Consider the following 18,323-nt stretch of genomic DNA (forward strand, 5'->3'; position numbering starts at 1 on the left):
TAACGGACAGTAGACAATATCGGACAACAGCACTAGAGACAGCAAATGACTCGCCACTGCCGCGTGAACTATTTTGGAACTAGACTACTTACGCGGTTCTCAATGAAAATAACGGAAGATTGCAAAGTGTGAATCATAGCTCTCAGACTTTCCGAACAATGCTGTGACAATCATAAAAACTGACGCATTTCTTGCACTCGTGATACTGTTTAAGTTATCCTTGCTCCACATAAAGCTGAAGTGTTCTCTTAAGGCCGTAGATTCAAGAATATCGGCGGCCGTTGTGGCCGAGTGGATCCAGGCGCTTCAAACTGGAACCGCGCGACCGCTACAGTCGCAATCCTGCATTGCGCATGGATATGTGTGATGTCCTTGGGTTGGTTAGGTTTAAGTAGTTCTAAGTTCTAGGGGACTGATGACCTCAGACGCTAAGTCCCATAGTGCTCAGAGCCATTTGAACCATTTTTCAAGAATATCACCAGATATAGCGCAAAAAAAGTTAAGACGTATGCCGAAATGGATAATAAATTTTCATAATTGATGTATAAGACCACTCCTTCGATTTCATTCAAAAATTTGAAGAAAATTTCTGATTTAATGAAGGAACTATGCATCAAATTTCAACTTGGAAACTATATAAATAATCATCCTACGACTTTCAGCTTTTTTGTTTTTCCTTCTACTTTCGAAAAAATTGTTTCATTATTTCGAAGATGGAAGACAAAAGAGATGGATATATTAAACAGAATAAATGGTTACTAATACTTTTTCTAATTACAAGTAGTGACTGAAAGGGAGACGTACAGTGTAGTGTGTTAGGTTGAGTGCCAGAGTGCTGAGAACCACTAATCGTGCGTCGCATCTTAAACAATATTCACTGAACAGTAGCGACATAACTTCGTAAATTTTGTGTGATTACAGCAGACAATAATTTCCATTGCATTCCCGAGCACAATCAACTAAATGCATAGCTGTTTCCCGACACTACGATTTACGTAAAGAAAAGGACGAGAAATAACGAAGTTGAAAATAGTGTAATGAGGAGATAATGTATTCGTTAGACGTGCCTATTCCTTTTCACTAACGAGTCGCCTCGCCCATTAGCTCATGTGCTCTAACCTTGAGTTTCTCGCTACGCTATTCCCGAACAGCTGCCAAGGTCGCGAATCGCGGGCGAGTGTAGCCACTCTCACATTCTCGTCAGTTCTAGGTACGTATTTTAATCTGCCTTTATTATTCTTTTAGTAATGAAATGAAGCGTTTAAGTTCAAAATTATTTAACAACAAGGCAGTGTCTAAGAGTACTTAGTAAAGGAATAAAAGAATGTTATGTCGCAGATCACTCCGGTCTGTACGAGCTACTACACGACATTGTAGGCGCACTTCTTTTTCTCGCTTGCTGCATTTATTGCTCGCTCTTGGTGGTAATGTATGGTTATTGGTTCGATTTATGACGTTTCAGTTGAGACTGCAGTAAAAATTTTGTTTGTGTGTGTTGTGTAAGAAGCCAGCCGGTGTGGCAGAGCGTTTCTAGGCGCTTCATTCTGGAACCGCGCGACCGCTACGGTCGCAGTTTCGAATCCTGCCTCGGGCATGGATGTGTTATGTCCTTAGGTTAGTTAGGTTTAAGTAGTTCTAAGTTCTAGGGGATTGATGACCTCAGATGTTCAGTACCATAGTGCTCAAAGTGTAAGAAAAACATTGAAAATACAACAAAGATTATTTTAAACAGTGTACATTCCTTAACCAAAAATATCTCCGCGCCAAGTCGGCGCTAATTTCATCCTACGAAATAACTACTTCTCAAAGAAGAAACTATGCAGAGACAGAATTCATTAAGAAGTGAATTTCAACTAAATAAGCGGTGAGAATTTAAAAAATTATTTTAATCAGAACTTTTTTAATGTGAATAGTTTGCTACGAATCGCAAAGATATTAACAGCGACAGTCGAATGTTAACTTTAAAGTTCAATACGACACAGATAAAATCTCTGGTCAAATTTTGGGTAATTTCCAAGAATTATTGCGTATCGAAGTTGGAGGGCTCCAAACGATACGTATCGAACGTGTGGTAGTAAATCGATTATGGAAATATCGTGGCACGCGTTATGATCAATTATTAGTGATCGTCATTTTTCCGTCAGTTTTCCGTTGTTTCTTCAGTTCGTGTACATTACATTCCCGCCGTAGTTATTTGTGATTCCATTGGGAAATCGACACGGTTTCTATTGATAGCGAGTGTAATGTCTGCTGCTTCTCACGTTTCTTCTGCGGATTGCCTGGCATGGAAAACTCTAATACCATGCATATCCAGCATAGACCAATGTTTGACATTTTCCCGGAAATATGGACTTCTGCCGGACGAGAAAAGGAGGGACTGTGTTGACTGTGGTGCTGCGAAGTCAGTAAAACTTCGTAAGAGGAGTGTGGGCACCGAGATTCCGTTGCAATTTCATTGTGTACTTTGCGGAAAGCGAACCATCATCAGGAAAAATACATGGTTCAAGTCTTCCAAACTGTCGATTCAGACTAGCGTAATTCTTGTGTCGTGCTGGATTCGAGATTACACGCTGCAAGCCACAGCATCAGAAACTGAGTTACCGGCAAATACCGTGTGTGACTACTTTGGGTTTTGCCTAGAAGTGTGCTACATTGTAGTGACAGATGACAGTGTGCCAATTGGTGGACCGAATAAAGCAGTAGAAGTAGACGAACCTCATATTGCTAGACGAAAGGATTAGAGAGGACGACCTTCTAAAAGTGAAGTAGATCATATTTGGGGTTTCGGTGGGATAGAAAGAGAGTCCCGGAAGTGTTTCGTTGTGAGGGTATTGTCCCGAGACAAGGTGACTTCCGTGGGTCTCATAAAACATTTCATACTGCCTGGAACAAAAGTCATCACAGACGGGTTTCAGTCGTAGCAGACTCTGAAAGCTGAAGGGTTCGACCACGAATTCGTGAACCACTCTGTGGAGTTCGTGTCTTCAGATGACGCCAATGTCCATACCCAGAATATAGAACGGTTGTGGAAGTCTGTCAAGTCTGCCATAAAAAGAGAAGGCCGTCCAAGACAGAGGGACGAACTGTACTTGTTCCATTACCTATACTTTCACAACTTGCGTCTGCAGGGGAAAGTCGACGCATGCGACACACTGCCGATATTCCTGCGCGATATTGGCAGAGTTTACCGTGGGTACGGGAAAAAAGGAATTGCCCCTGCAGCTTATACATCACGCGGACTGTCACAAGACTATAACACCGACGACGAGTACGGTAAGTCGTCTCCTTTGAATTTACAAGTGCTTTTCTTTTGTCGCTGCTGTAGTGACAACTTGGGGTCTAGTGCAGCAGGGGATACAACCCGTCGGCTTTGAACAATGACGTCATTCCTTAGTCATAGATCGTAATGTCTTCACTTCGAGGCATAGATAATAAAGCAGTTCTGTGTTCTAATAAGCACTATCATTAAAATAATTGAATGTTAATTTAAAAGCGATCGCTTGATATTCGGTACATCATTAAACGTGAGATTTAATTAACTTAATTGTTTGTTTTTTATTCGTCCGGTACTTAATATTTTTCGTAATGATATTGAGGTAATGTGGATTATTAATTTTTTATTATAGAACAATTTGTAGTGTCTTATTTTCGTTTCTTGGCTTTTTAAAAAAAAAATCTCACGAGATAGAATAAACTGATCCTAAGATACAGATGCTTCAGTAGCTGATTAGTGTTTTTTGGCTTTTTTAAAAAAAAATCTCACGAGATAGAATAAACTGATCCTACTTTATTAAGCAATCAATAAAAAAACTAAACTACAACATAACAGCTTTTCCTGTTATGTTTTGGTTTAGTTTTTTTATTGATTGCTTAATAAAGTAGGATCAGTTTATTCTATCTCGTGAGATTTTTAAAAAAAAAAAAGCCAAAAAACACTTATCAGCTACTGAAGGGAGCTACAACACTAAGAAGAATCGCTTCTCGGCTTTTGACAAGATCAATGTTTATCTCTCTCGCATTTCTTTGTTTCTCAACATTCTCCTCAGCTCTTTCATCTTTGTAATACATGGTCTCTGGCGACTTGTGACGTCATTGTTCAAAGCCGACGGGTTGTATCCCCTGCTGCACTAGACCCACAACTTGAAACATACTCGTAACGCAAGCCACGAGACTTCCATAATCGATTTACTATCGCACGTTCGATATCTATCGTTTGGAGCCCTCCTACTTCGATCGGTAACCATTCTTGGAAATTACCAAATTTTGCATGAGCTAGCCGGAGTTTTTTTCTGATAATCTGATTATTGATTAAATCATATTTCTGGGCCTTGCCTGTTAGGAAAGACTAGAAATTTTAATACCACAGAATTAGTTAACTGAATATTAACGCATGCCATCTTAAATAATCGACGCAGTCTGTTATATAGCGTTTGAGTAAGTAGTGAATTACTAACGCATCACAGGCAGTGCGTATTAAAAACTATTAAAACGATATAGATAAAGAACTATGTTGCTTGGGGCCAGGTTGCGTATCTTTTCGATGTCTAAATGAGATCAGAGTAAATATTTACATAATAGCATTGTCGCTATGAAGTAAAGCAACAGCCAGTTCTTTTCCGTCAAAGCGACGTAACAAGGTCCCTGCACCTGGCGACACTACTACTATGAAAAGAACCACAAAAATCTCAAGAAATAAATTATAAGACTTACAACCGTGTACGACAACAGGTGACAAGACGGAACTGTCTTCACGAGCTTGGTGCACGTGCTGACTGCCTCTAGTACTTCTGTATTTACGGTTGTTTCTACGCTTTGTTCATGACACTGAACACGACGATAGTGAGTACTCCTTACCCGTAGGCCGCGCCGGCGCTAAGCGCTGCGACGATGTCAGCGGCAAGCACCAGCATAAACAGCCGGTTCTTATCGTACATGGTGTTCGCTGCCGACTGTTACTACGGAAACGGAGCTACTGCGTGCGCTGTTCGTTACAACAGCCAGAAGCATGGCACCACTCTCGTCTAGCGAAGCCCCATCCGTTCACGGTCCATCATATCTGGGAACCAGATTTTATACTGTAAGATTTTTCCAGGAGGACATGCAGGTTCTGGTCACAATTTGCAGGTTGTAAAAATGCAGACTAAAACTGAAGATATTGCAAGAAGGTATGAAATTACGGAGATGAGACCTGGATCCATACGAGAGCTTTATGGTGTATTGATAATTTTTACTTGTGGATTGTCTGACAGCAACTGATTAAAACACAAATTTAGTGCAATACCCGTTTCGCCTTTAATTTCTGCAAGGTATCACCAGTGGCCTGGAATATGTACGTATTTTTGATATTTAATTTACATTTTTGTCACTGCACCTATAGGTTATAAACAGTTCTGGTGGTTGGTATTTCCTATTAAGTAGTAACATTTTGAACTGGACTTACAAATTACGTGGACAATTCCTTACATATTACGTTCCTGTTGCATTTTTTGTGTTGTTCTTCTTCTTATGAATGCCAATTAACGGTTTTCTCCCCACATTCCACAGCACTATGAACTGAACGCTTGTTTCAATGCAATGTTTTGGTTTCTGTTGCCGATTGTCAAATGTTTTTACCAAAGATCGAATGTTATTGCCAATCTTTCGAGTGTAATTATTGAAGTATCTACGATCTGTTCGTGTGCGCATTTGTGTGTGTGTGTGTGTGTGTGTGTGTGTGTGTGTGTGTGTGTGTGTGTGTATTTTGGTGTTATACAATTTTTTTTGTGGGCTGTGTGTTTGTGTGTGTTTTTTTTGTTTTATCTTATCATTTCCTTTATTAAGTGTAGTAGGGAGCCTGTGCTGATGTGTGTTTGTTCATTTATCAAAAGTTTGTTTTCTGCTATGGCTTTCTGGATGTGAAAGTTTTCTTGCGTTTGTATAGGATGTTTGTCTTGGTTGCTTATTCTCATTATTTTCATTTCTCAGACGGTCCATAAGTAAACATTATCAATATACCATAATATTACACGCAACTGAGGAAGGCAGAACTACAAAAGTTGATGTCAATACGAAAGCTGTTCGGTAAGTAACGTCCGATCGGTCACGAAACGGAAACCATTGTGAAAAAAAAAAATGTTTTATTTGTAACAGTTTGCTACACTTTCCAGCTATTTCTCTACATAGTCGCGGATCCGGCTTAGACATTTGGCGCAGCGTTGTACCAACTTTCTAATATCTTCGTTGCAGCAAGCACCTGTCTGGGTTCTCCACCAATTCTCTACGCCGGTCTGCAGCTCCTTGTCAAGGGGAACCTATTACGGGCTATATAGTGGGTGATCAAACACTTCCCATCGAAAACGCTGCAGGAGCATCTTCATTGCACCTGCAGAGCGCGGCCGTGAATTGTCATGAGGAAGAAAACACGTGACAGGTATGTTATGTGCGCTGCATAACATCGGGTGAAATCTCTCACCAGGCCCTCATACTTAGCGGGACGCACCATTTTCTAGGAATCTTGACGTGCTCATTGTGCGCTGAGAAATGAAAATAGCGACATGACGCGATCGACGGTCATACTAAAGACACAGCCCAACATATCTGTGCAAAGCTACATCGGATTTTCACTGCGATTTGCATTTTGCGCCCGATCGGATCTTACTTTCCGAATATTCCTCGCAAAAAAAAACAGAGGTTGTTGAGAGTTTCATACGGAGCATTTGGCATTAAGTGACGACTGACTAGAACAAGGGAAAAGAACACAGCAGAAGACGAATGAGTTGCTTTGGGAGATGAAATAGTGAAGACAGCAAAGGTTCATCTAGAGGAAAAGACAAAGCCTAGTGGAAATCCTTGGACACCATAGTAGATAATGAACTTAATTGATGAAAGGAATAAAATGCAGCAAATCAGGCAGTCGAAAGGGAATATAAATGTCTAAAAGTGATATTCATAGGAAGAGCAAAATGGCTAAGCAGGAATGGCTAGAGGACGAATGCAACCATATACGTAGAAGCATATATAACTAGGGGAAATATAGACTTCGACGATGGGAAAATTAAAGAGGCGTTTGGAGAGAAGCGAATCAGCTGCATAAATGTAAAGAACTCAGAGGAAAAACCAGTAGCAAGCAAAGCAGGGAAAGCTGGAAAATGGAAGCAGTATTTTGAGGGGCTGTACAGGGGAAATTCACCTGAAGGCAGTATTATCGAAAGGAAAGAGGACGTAGATGAAGATGAGATATGGTACCGTCAGAAGAATTTTACAGAGCACTGAAAGACCTAAGTCGTAACAAGGCCCCTGCAGTAGACGAAATTCAGTCAGAATTACTGATACCCTTGGCAGCGCAAACTGCGACAGAACTATTCGACTTGGTGTGCAAGATGTATGAGACAGGAGAAATACTGAAAGATCTAAAGTAGAAAAAGATACCTGGAGTAGATGTCCTTCACATTTATGGAGATCCTTAATAGAGTAAGATACAACAAAGATATTCCAACTAGTGTGCAAAATACACTACTGGCCATTAAAATTGCTACACCATGAAGATAACGTGCTACGGACGCGAAATTTAACCGACAGAAAGAAAATGCTGTTATATGCAAATGATTAGCTTTTCAGAGCATTCACGTAAGGTTGGCACCGGTGGTGACACCTACAACGTGTTGACATGAGGAAACTTTCCAACCGATTTCTCATACACAAACACCACTTGACCGGCGTTGCTTGGTGAAACGTTGTGATGCCTCGTGTACGTAGGAGAAATGCGTATCTTCACGTTGCCGACTTTGATAAAGGTCGGATTGTAGCCTACCGTGATTGCGGTTTATAGTATCGCGACATTGCTGTTCGCGTTGGTCGAGATCCAATGACTGTTAGCAGAATATGGAATCGGTGGGTTCAGGAGGGTAATACGGAACGCCGTGCTGGATCCCAACGGCCTCGTATCACTAGCACTCGAGATCACAGGCATCTTATCCGCATGGCTGTAACGCAGCGTGCAGCCACGTCTCGATCCATGAGTCAACAGATGGGGACGTTTGCAAGACAACAACCATCTGCCCGAACAGTTCGACGACGCTTGCAGGAGCATGGACTATCAGCTCGGAGACCATGGCTGCGGTTACCCTTGACGCTGCATCACAGACAGGAGCGCCTACGATGATGAACTCAACGACGAATCTGGGTGCACGAATGGCAAAACGTCACTTTTTCGGATAAATCCAGGTTCTGTTTACAGCATCATGATGGTCGCATCCGTGTTTGGCGAAAACGCGGTGAACGCACATTGGAAACGTGTATTCGTCATCGCCATACTGGCGTATCACCCAGTGTGATGGTATGGGGTGCCATTGGTTACACGTCTCGATGCTCTTGTTCTCATTGACGGCACTTTGAACAGTGAACGTTACATTTCAGATGTGTTACGAAAAAACTGTGTTTGAAATCTTATGGGACTTAACTACTAAGGTCATCAGTCCCTAAGCTTACACACTACTTAACCTAAATTATCCTACGGACAAACACACACACCCATGCCCGAGAGAGGACTCGGACCTCCTCCGGGAGGATGTGTTACGACCCGTGGCTCTACCCTTCATTCGATCCCTGTGAAACCCTACATTTCAGTAGGATAATGCACGACCGCATGTAGCAGGTCCTGTACGGACCTTTCTGGATACAGAAAATGTTCGACTGCTGCCCTGGCCAGCACAATCTCCAGATCTCTGACCAACTGGAAACGTCTGGTCAATGGTGGCCGCGCAACTGGCTCGTCACAATACGCCAGTCATTACTCTTGATGAACTGTGGTATCGTGTTGAAGCTGCATGGGCAGCTGTACCTGTACACGCCATCCTAGCTCTGTTTGACTGAATGCCCAGGCGTATCAAGGCCGTTATTACGGCCAGAGGTGGTTGTTCTGGGTAACGATTTCTCAGGATCTATGCACCCAAATTGCGTGAAAATGTAATCACATGTCAGTTCTAGTATAATATATTTGTGCAATGAATACCCGTTTATCATCTGCATTTCTTCCTGGTGTAGTAATTTTAATGGCCAGTAGTGTACGTGACGAGTTTGAATACCTTGAGACTGCAAGAAGAAACTAAACAATCCAGTTCCAAATAAGGAATCTGCTGACATTCAGCTAACAATTTAATCAGCCACGATTGCAAAACAGTGACATAAATTATTTGTAGAAGAATGGAAAAACTGGTAGAAGCCGATCTAGGGGAAAATCAGTTTCCGTTCCCCAGAAATGTGGAAACAGATCAGCAATAGTAGCTCTAGCATTTGCGTATAGTTGTTAGTTCTAACAAGTAACACTGTGCGAAATAATCTCAGGAATCAAAGTGTGACTGACAAGGGAAAACATAAGCATTTTTCATAAACCAGCGACATAATGCACTGGCCATATTTTAACTTCCTTTCGATGCACGGTCATACACTTCGTTTGCAGTGAAACACGATTATAATATCCGCATTGCACTGCTTCATGGATCGTCATACTTGCTGCGTTAGCCTAAGTAGAGAGACCTCCTTCGGCTTTACACAGAGATGACAAAAATCACGGGATAGCGATATGCACACATACAGATGACTGTAGTTTCGCGTACACAAGATATAATAGGAAGGTGCATCGGCGGAGCTGCCGTTTGTACTCGGGTGATTCACGTGAAAAGGTTTTCGACGTGACTATGGTCACTCGACGGGAATTAACAGGATTTGAACGCGGAATGCAGCACTGAATAAACAACAGTAAAAATGAATTGGGAACGAAAATCGGGTCTGTTAGGACAGCGCGGAGAAAGAAAATAGGCCAAGCACTTCGTTCCGTTAAGGATAAACGTCCCCCTCTGTCTGCAAGTGGTGTATACAAGATTCCGTGTACATGTGGTAGGTTCTACATTGGAAATACAAAGAGAAGTGTGAATACACGGTTGAAGGAACATAAAAGTCTTTGCCGACTAGGGAAAACAGACAAGTCAGCCGTGGCGGAACATGCTCTTCAGTCTGTTGATCACGTAGTGATTTTTGGAAACTGAAGTTTTATGTACTATGACGAACTATTATCCACGGCTATACAGAGAAGCCATCGAAATATATAAACATGGTGATAATTTTAACAGAAAAGGAGAAGCTATGAAACTCAGCGATATATGGACTGTGGCGCTACAGTATTGATGAGAAATTTTTTATCTTTGGCGTACTATAATCGATAGTTATATTTCATCCTTGACAAGGTTCGTCTCTGCTATCACGTGAAATGCAGACCACGCCCACTTTCCACGGTATTTAGGCCGTTCTTCGACGTCCGACTCGTCAGTCGCAAGACTCAGCACAACCCGGAGCACCTTCGAAGATGTTCAGCGTAGCTTTGGACGAAACGTCAGGGATTGAAGAGTTCCATGGACCACGACCTTACAACCAGGAGGAATTCTCTGCAGCTGAAACATCCGGTCGTGAAAGCTTCCATTGTATGATTAGCGCGGAGAAATTTGGAGTTAACGGGCTATGGCAGGCGACCGATGTGAGTGCCTTTTCCAACAGCAAGACATCGCTTGCAGCGCCTCTCCTGGGCTCGTGACTAGATCGGTAGGGCTCTAGACGACTAGAAGAACATGGCGTGGTAAGATGAGTTCCAATTTCAGCTGGTAAGAGCTGATGGTAAGGTTAGAGTGTGGCGCAGACCTCACGAAGTCATGGGCCCAAGTTGCCAACAAGGCACTGTGTAAGCTTCTGGAGGATCCAGAACGATGTTGGCTGTGTTTATATGGAATGTACTGGGTCCTCTGGTCCAAATGAATCGATCATTGACTGGAAATGGTTATGTTCGGCTACTTGGAGACCATTTGTAGACACTCACATACTTCATGTTCATAAACAACGATGGATTTTTTTGCGGATGGAGATGCGCCATGTCACCGCGCCACAATTGTTCGCAACTGGTTTGAAGAACATTCTGGACATTTCGAGCAAATGATTTGGCCACCCAGATCGCGCAAAGTGAATGCTATCGAACATTTGTGGGTCATAATCGAGAGGTCAGTTCGTGCACAAACTCCTGCACCGGCAACATTTCCGCTATTATGGACGGCTCTAGAGGCAACATGGCTTATTATTTCTGCAGGGGACTTCCAACGGCTTGTTGAGTCCATGACACGTCAGGTCACTGCATTACTGTGGGCAAAAGGAGGTCCGACACGATATTAGGAAGTATACCATGTCTTTTGTCACCTCCGTTTACGCGCCGTATTCCACGTAGTTTGCACTTACACGTTTTGAACACGTGTTGTCATTTAGTTTCTGGTCCATTCCTCAAACCATTCGCCAAATTTTCTAGATGCACCTGTAACTTGCTTTATCTGCTACGGAGTGAACTTTTTGCTGTTCACATTAAGTTTAGGAACCAAGATAATGAAGTAGTTATTGTAAAAATCATCATCAATAAAATTACAATAAATACAATGGAAATGTCTATGTTCAGCAAACTTTATTAAGAGTATGTCGTCTCATTTCTCAGGCAAGAGCTATAAAAAATATGTCCAAACATATAATAATATGTAACATATCAAAATATGTAACTATAACCATGTACTGAAGATTCAACAATTTCTTGCTTTTTCTCACCACCCATTTATGTTTCAGTGATATTACTCATAATCATAAATGTCTTCTTAACAATCCTTTTCGCCGGCCGCGGTGGCCGAGCGGTTCTAGGTGCTTCAGTCCGGAACCGCGCGACTACTACGGTCGCAGGTTCGAAACCTGCCTCGGGCATGGATGTGTGTGATGTCCTTAGGTTAGTTAGGTTTAAGTAGTTCGAAGTCTAGGGGACTGATGACCTCAGATGTTAAGTCCTATAGTGCTTAGAGCCATTTGAACGATTTTGAACAATCATTTTTATTGTTTCTGTCGATGTCTGTCTTTCGCAGCACATCACAATTGGATTCCAGGTTGTCAAAACTTAATGAAATATATTCGAAATACATGTAGTTTCACTGTTTCCGATTCGGACAAGAGAGAAGAAAAAGCAATTCTGTTTTACCCTTCGTAGAATCTTCAGGAGATAATTACTGCTTGTACAGATACGGACACATATACAGACAAGCACACTTATACAGCTAAGAAAACATAAACTCATGATTAATAGGTTCCTTTTCAAATAAAAAGAAGGAAGACTGGGTTTGACATACTGCCAACAACGGAGTAATTAGAGGTGGAGTGCGAGCTCGGACTGAGGAAGAATAGAAGTAGAAAATCGGCAGTGTCCTTTTAAAAAGACCCATCCTGGCATTTGCATTCAGCAGTTCAGGGAACCTATGGACAACCTAAATCTGCATGGCTGGATGGAGATTTTCGCCACCGACCTCTTGAATACGAGTTACCTATCTGAGTGCTGTTCACTGAGATAGCCCTTCTCTTCCCCGCATACATAACTTTTGTATTTTCAGTATATTTATGAGATACTGTAAACAATTAGCTACAAATTAACACGACAGTTTAGGTGCAGCTGAGCTGGACGGTTAGTATCATGAGATTTTCAAACAGCTTGTCTTGCCCACTGCTACAAACAAAGTTCTCTATGGTGTTACCCGCCGTTATGTTAACCTTCGGAAATCGGTTTGTAACAACAGGAATACGAGAGCGAATCATGAAGTCTTTGCCACTATTTCTTATTAGCCGAAATAAGATCGATACAGGTAATTACAAATATACCTGCTATTCTACGTACCATACACTATTTTCCCACATAGTGCCCACACCTGTTCAGACAATTGTCCCATCGCAGCGTGAAGTTTGAGGTGCCACTGCGGTAGAATTGGTCCGACTGACTGTAGAACCACCTTTGGACTGCTGTCTTGGCTTTGACGCTGCACGTAAATCGCATTCCTGCCAGGAACTTCTTAAGCGAACCAAAAACACGGAAATCACCAGGGTTGGGGTCTGGATTCTCCCAGTGAAATGACCGCCGCTTGTCAGCTGTTCTGATTGCCATATGGGACCTCGCATTGTCATGGAGGATATCAAAGTTGTCCACATCGAGAACCACTCCGCGCTTCTTTCTAATGGCAGCCCACAGGTTTGACAATGTGGAACGATAGCTGTCAGCATTGATAGGTGCATCTAGTGGCATGAAATCCAGCAGGTGCGGTACATGGCTATCCCAGTACACTGTTAATATTACTTTCCTAACAGACAGCGCTGAACGGAAATTTTTGCACCGGTGAATCTGGATGTTTCCACACCATGCTTTGCTGCTTCCATTCTAGCGTGAAATACAGATCCGTTTTTCATCACCAATAACAGTAAATCCCAACAAACTGTCACCCTCTTCGCCATAACATTGCAGGTGATTCTTTAATGCAGTCATTCTCTTTCCTTTCATCATGTCATCCAACTGCTTAGGTACCCACCGACATGAAACCCGCCAGTACCCTAAGGACCCGTAAACGATGTTGCAAACACTCCCATACGAAGTGCCGAGTTCCCGTGAAATGCCATTGAGGTGCACACGCCAATATGCTTTCACAACTGCATCCACGCGGGAAATGTCAGTCAGCGACAAACGCGGACTTCCCGGACGCACATTGTCATGCCTTTTGCAAAATCACAACGGTATCACTTCACATTTCTCAAAGGGAGGCACATTTCCCCATACATACCCTGCATTTCCCTGAGGATCTAAATGAAGTTCGTCCCTTTGTCCATAAAAAAACGAATCGCACTTCGTTTCTCGTATGCTGTGGTTATGTGAAGCTCAGCCGCCATCTTCTACCACTGACAGCAGCGCCGTATGACGGAGCTACCGGCAAACAAGATCTGGCAGGTTCAAGGGAAGTCTACCGGTGGGAGTGTATATGTTGGCTTCGCATTTACAGTCGCAATTTGGCTAAAAATAGGGTAAAAGGCTTTCTAATTCACCCTCACGCTAGTACAACAAACACTGTTTATTTTTTTCAACGACAGAAGAGTCCATCAACATAATGTTACTACAAAACTAAACTTTGTTATAGTCAATCTTCTTTCAGCTTTGCCACAGACAAGCAGTAAAAAACAATATTACAACTATAGAAATAAGAGATACGCAGGAAGATAAAAACATGTTTATGGCAAACTGATATGACATTTTTGTTGTTGTTGTTGTCTTCAGTCCAGAGACTGGTTTGATGCAGCTCTCCATGCTACTCTATCCTGTGCAAGCTTCTTCATCTTCCAGTACCTACTGCAACCTAAATCTTTCTGAATCTGATTAGTGCATTCATCTCTTGGTCTCCCTCTACGATTTTTACCCTCCACGCTGCACTCCAGTACTAAATTGGTGATTCCTTGATGCCTCAGAACCTGTCCTACCAACCGATCCCTTCTTCTAATCAAGTTGCGCCACAAATTTCTCTTCTCCCGAATTCTATTCACTACCTCCTCATTACTTATGCGATCTACCCATCTAATCTACAGCATTCTATTGTAGCACCACATTTCGAAAGCTTCTAATCTCTTCTTGACCAAACTATTTATCGCTCATGTTCCACTTCCATACATCGCTACACTCCACACAAATACTTTCAGAAACGACTTCCTGACATTTAAATCTATACTTGATGTTAACAAATTTCTCTTTTTGAGTAACGCTTTCCTTGCCATTGACAGTCTACATTTTATATCCTCTTTACTTCGACCATCATCAGTTATTTTGCTGCCCAAATAGCAAAACTCCTTTACTACTTTAAGTGTCTCATTTTCTAATCTAATTCCCTCAGCATCACCCAATTTAATTCGATTACATTCCATTATCTTCGTTTTGCTTTTGTTGATGTTCTTCTCATATCCTCCTTTCAGTACACTGTCCATTCCGCTCAACTGCTCTTCTGGGTCCATTGCTGTCTCTGACAGAATTACAATCTCATCGGCGAACCTCAAAGTTTTTATTTCTTCTCCATGGATTTTAATTCCTACTCCGAATTTTTCTTTTGTTTCCTTTACTGCTTGCTCATTATACAGATTGAATAACATCGGGGATAGACTATAACCCTGTCTCACTCCCTTCCCAACCACTGCTTCCCTTTCACGCCCCTCGACTCTTATAACTGCCATCTGGTGTCTGTACAAATTGTAAGTAGCCTTCCGCTCCCTGTATTTTACCACTGCCACCTTCAGAATTTGAAAGAGAGTATTCCACTCAACATTGTCAAAAGCTTTCTCTAAGTCTACAAATGCTAGAAATGTAGGTTTGCCTTTCCTTAATCTATCTTCTAACATAAGTCGTAGGGTCAGTATCGCCTCAAGTGTTCCGAACTGATCTTCCCCTAGGTCGGCTTCTACCAGTTTTTTCATTCGTCTGTAAAGAATTCGTGTTGGTATTTTGTAGCCGTGACTTATTAAACTGATAGTTCGATAATTTTCATATCTGTTAACACCTGTTTCTTTGGAATTGGAATTATTATAGTCTTCTTGAAGTCTGAGGGTATTTCGCCTGTCTCATACATCTCTCTCACTAGATGGTAGAGTTTTGTCAGGACTGGCTCTACCAAGGCTGTCAGTAGTTCCAATGGAATGTTGTCTACTCCGGGGGCATTGTTTCGACTCAGGTCCTTCAGTGCTCTGTCAAACTCGTCACGCAGTATCATATCTCTCATTTCATCTTCATCTACATGGTCTTCCATTTCCACAATATTTTCCTCAAGTACGTCGCCCTTGTATAGACCCTCTATCTACTCCATCCACCTTTCTGTTTTCCCTTCTTTGCTTAGAACTGGGTTTCCATCTGAGCTCTTTATAGTCATACAAGTGGTTCTCTTTTCTCCAAAGGTCTCTTTAATTTTCCTGTAGGCAGTATCTGTCTTACCGCTAGTGATATATGCTTCTACATCCTTACATTTGTTCTCTAGCCATCCCTGCTAGGCCATTTTGCACATCATGTCGATCTCATTTTTGAGACATTTGTATTCCTTTTTGCCTGCTTCATTTACTGCATTTTTATATTTTCTCCTTTCATCTATTAAATTCGGTATTTCTTCAGTTATCCAAGGATTTCTACCTATCCCTCGTCTTTTTACCTACTTGATCCTCTGCTCCCTTCACTATTTCATCTCTCAAATCTACCCATTCTTCATCTACTGTATTTCTTTCCCCTATTCTTGTCAATCGTGCCCTAATGCTCTTCCTGAAATTACCCACAACCTCAGGTTCTGTCAGTTTATCCATGTCGCATCTCCTTAAATTCCCACCTCTTTGCAGTTTCTTCAGTTTTGGTTCAAAATGGCTCTGAGCATTATGCGACTTAACATGTGAGGTCATTAGTCGCCTAGAACTTAGAACTACTTAAACCTAACTAACCTAAGGACATCACATACATCCATGCCCAAGGCAGGATTAGAAACTGCGACCGTAGCGGTCGCTCGGCTCCAGACTGTAGCTCCTAGAACCGCGCGGCCACTCCGGCCAGTTCTTCAATTTTAATCTACAGTTCATAACCAATAGATTGTGGTCACAGTTCATATCTGCCCCTGGAAATGTCTTTCAATTTTAAACTTGATTCCCAAATTTCTGTCTTACCATTATATAGCCTATCTGAAACCTTCCAGTATCTCCAGGTCTCATCCATGTAAACAACGTTCTTTCACGATTCTTGAACCAAGTGTTAGCTATGATTAATTTATGCTCTGTGCAAAATTCCACCAGGCGGATTCCTCTTTTATTCCTTACCCCCATTCCATATTCACCTACTACGTTTCCTTCCTTTTCCTACTATCGAATTCCAGTCACCCATGACTATTAAATTTTCGTCTCCCTTCACCTATCTGAATAATTTTTTGATCTCATCATACATTTCATCAATCTCTTCGTCATCTGCGGAGCTAGTTGGCATATAAACTTGTACTACTGTTGTAGGCATGGGCTTCGTGTCTATCTTGGCCACAATAATGTGTTCACTATGCTGTTTGTAGTAGCTTACCCGCACTCCTCTTTTTTTATTCATTATTAAACTTACTCCTGCATTACCCCTATTGGATTTTGTATTTATAACCCTGTAGTCACCTGACCAGGGGTCTTGTTCCTCCGGCCACCGAACCTCACTAATTCCCACTATATCTAACTTTAACTTATCCATTTCCCTTTTTAAATTTTTCTAACCTACTTGCCAGATTAAGGGATGTAACATTCCACACTCCGATCCGTAGAAGGCCAGTTTTCTTTCTCCCCATAAACGACGTCCTCCTGAGTAGTCCCTGCCGGTGATCCGAATTGGGGACTATTTTACCTCCGGAATATTTTACCCAAGAGGACGCCATCATCATTTAACCATACAGTAAAGCTGCTTGCCCTCGGGAAAAATTACGGCTGTAGTTTCCCCTTGCTATCAGCCGGTCGCAGTACCAGCACAGCAAGGCCGTATTGGTTAGTGTTACAAGGCCAGATCAGTCAATCATCCAGACTGTTGCCCCTGTAACTACTGAACAGGCTGCTGCCCCTCTCAACAGATACCCCTCCGTTGTGGTTGCACCTACGGCACGGCTATCTGTGTCGTTGAGGCACGCAAGCCTCCCCCCCAACGGCAAGGTCCATGGTTCATCGTTTCAAAATAACTAGGACAGCAGTACAACAGTGCCTGTCTTCTAGTTGTTCCACGAAATCAATTTACAACCAACAATACGAGCACCAAGTGTTCACAACTGTCAACAAATGTGCATACTATGGTAACCATGATCACTTGAAGTTGCTTATAATTTGTCCAGTGGGGATTCAACTAGCTCGTGTTTCATTTGGACAACAACGCACCAGATAATTTAGTATCTTCTCCTCTGTCACAAAGTTAGTGAAGCGTATGTGTCTAATTGCCAACGGCCTTACCGCAGTGGTAACACCGGTTCCCGTCAGATCACCGAAGTTAAGCACTCTCGGACTGGGCTAGCACTTGGATGGGTGACCATTCGGTCTGCCGAGCGCTGTTGGCAAGTGGGGTGCACTCAGCCCTTGCGAGGCAAACTGAAGAGCTACCTTATTGAGAAGTAGCGGTTCCGGTCTTGGAAACTGTCGTGCGGCCGGGAGAGCGGAGTGATGACCACATGCCCCTCCATATCCGCAACCAGTGACGCCTATAGTCTGAGGAGACACTGTGGCCGGTCGGTATCGTTGGGCCTTCATGGTCTGTTCGGGAGGAGTTGTTTAGTTTTTATCTGTCTAATTACTTGAATGTGCTTAAATATTACCATTGCTGCATTACATTCTAGCAAAAATCACTTCTGAACTGTTCACAGCCCCGTGAGCTGCGACGGAAAACTGAACCTGGGGCAACGCACAAGCGACGCGGTGGCTACCATGTTTTATTGCGTTATTTACGGCAG

At 42.4% G+C, this 18,323-nt stretch overlaps 1 pseudogene; it reads left to right on the forward strand.

Annotated features, from left to right (window-relative positions):
- The first annotated feature begins 17,815 nt into the window (after positions 1-17,815).
- Positions 17,816-17,933, forward strand: LOC126459405 (5S ribosomal RNA; annotated as a pseudogene).
- The last annotated feature ends 390 nt before the right edge of the window (positions 17,934-18,323 follow it).

This window comes from Schistocerca serialis, chromosome 2 (assembly GCF_023864345.2).
Source record: "Schistocerca serialis cubense isolate TAMUIC-IGC-003099 chromosome 2, iqSchSeri2.2, whole genome shotgun sequence".
NCBI classification, from domain to species: domain Eukaryota; kingdom Metazoa; phylum Arthropoda; class Insecta; order Orthoptera; family Acrididae; genus Schistocerca; species Schistocerca serialis.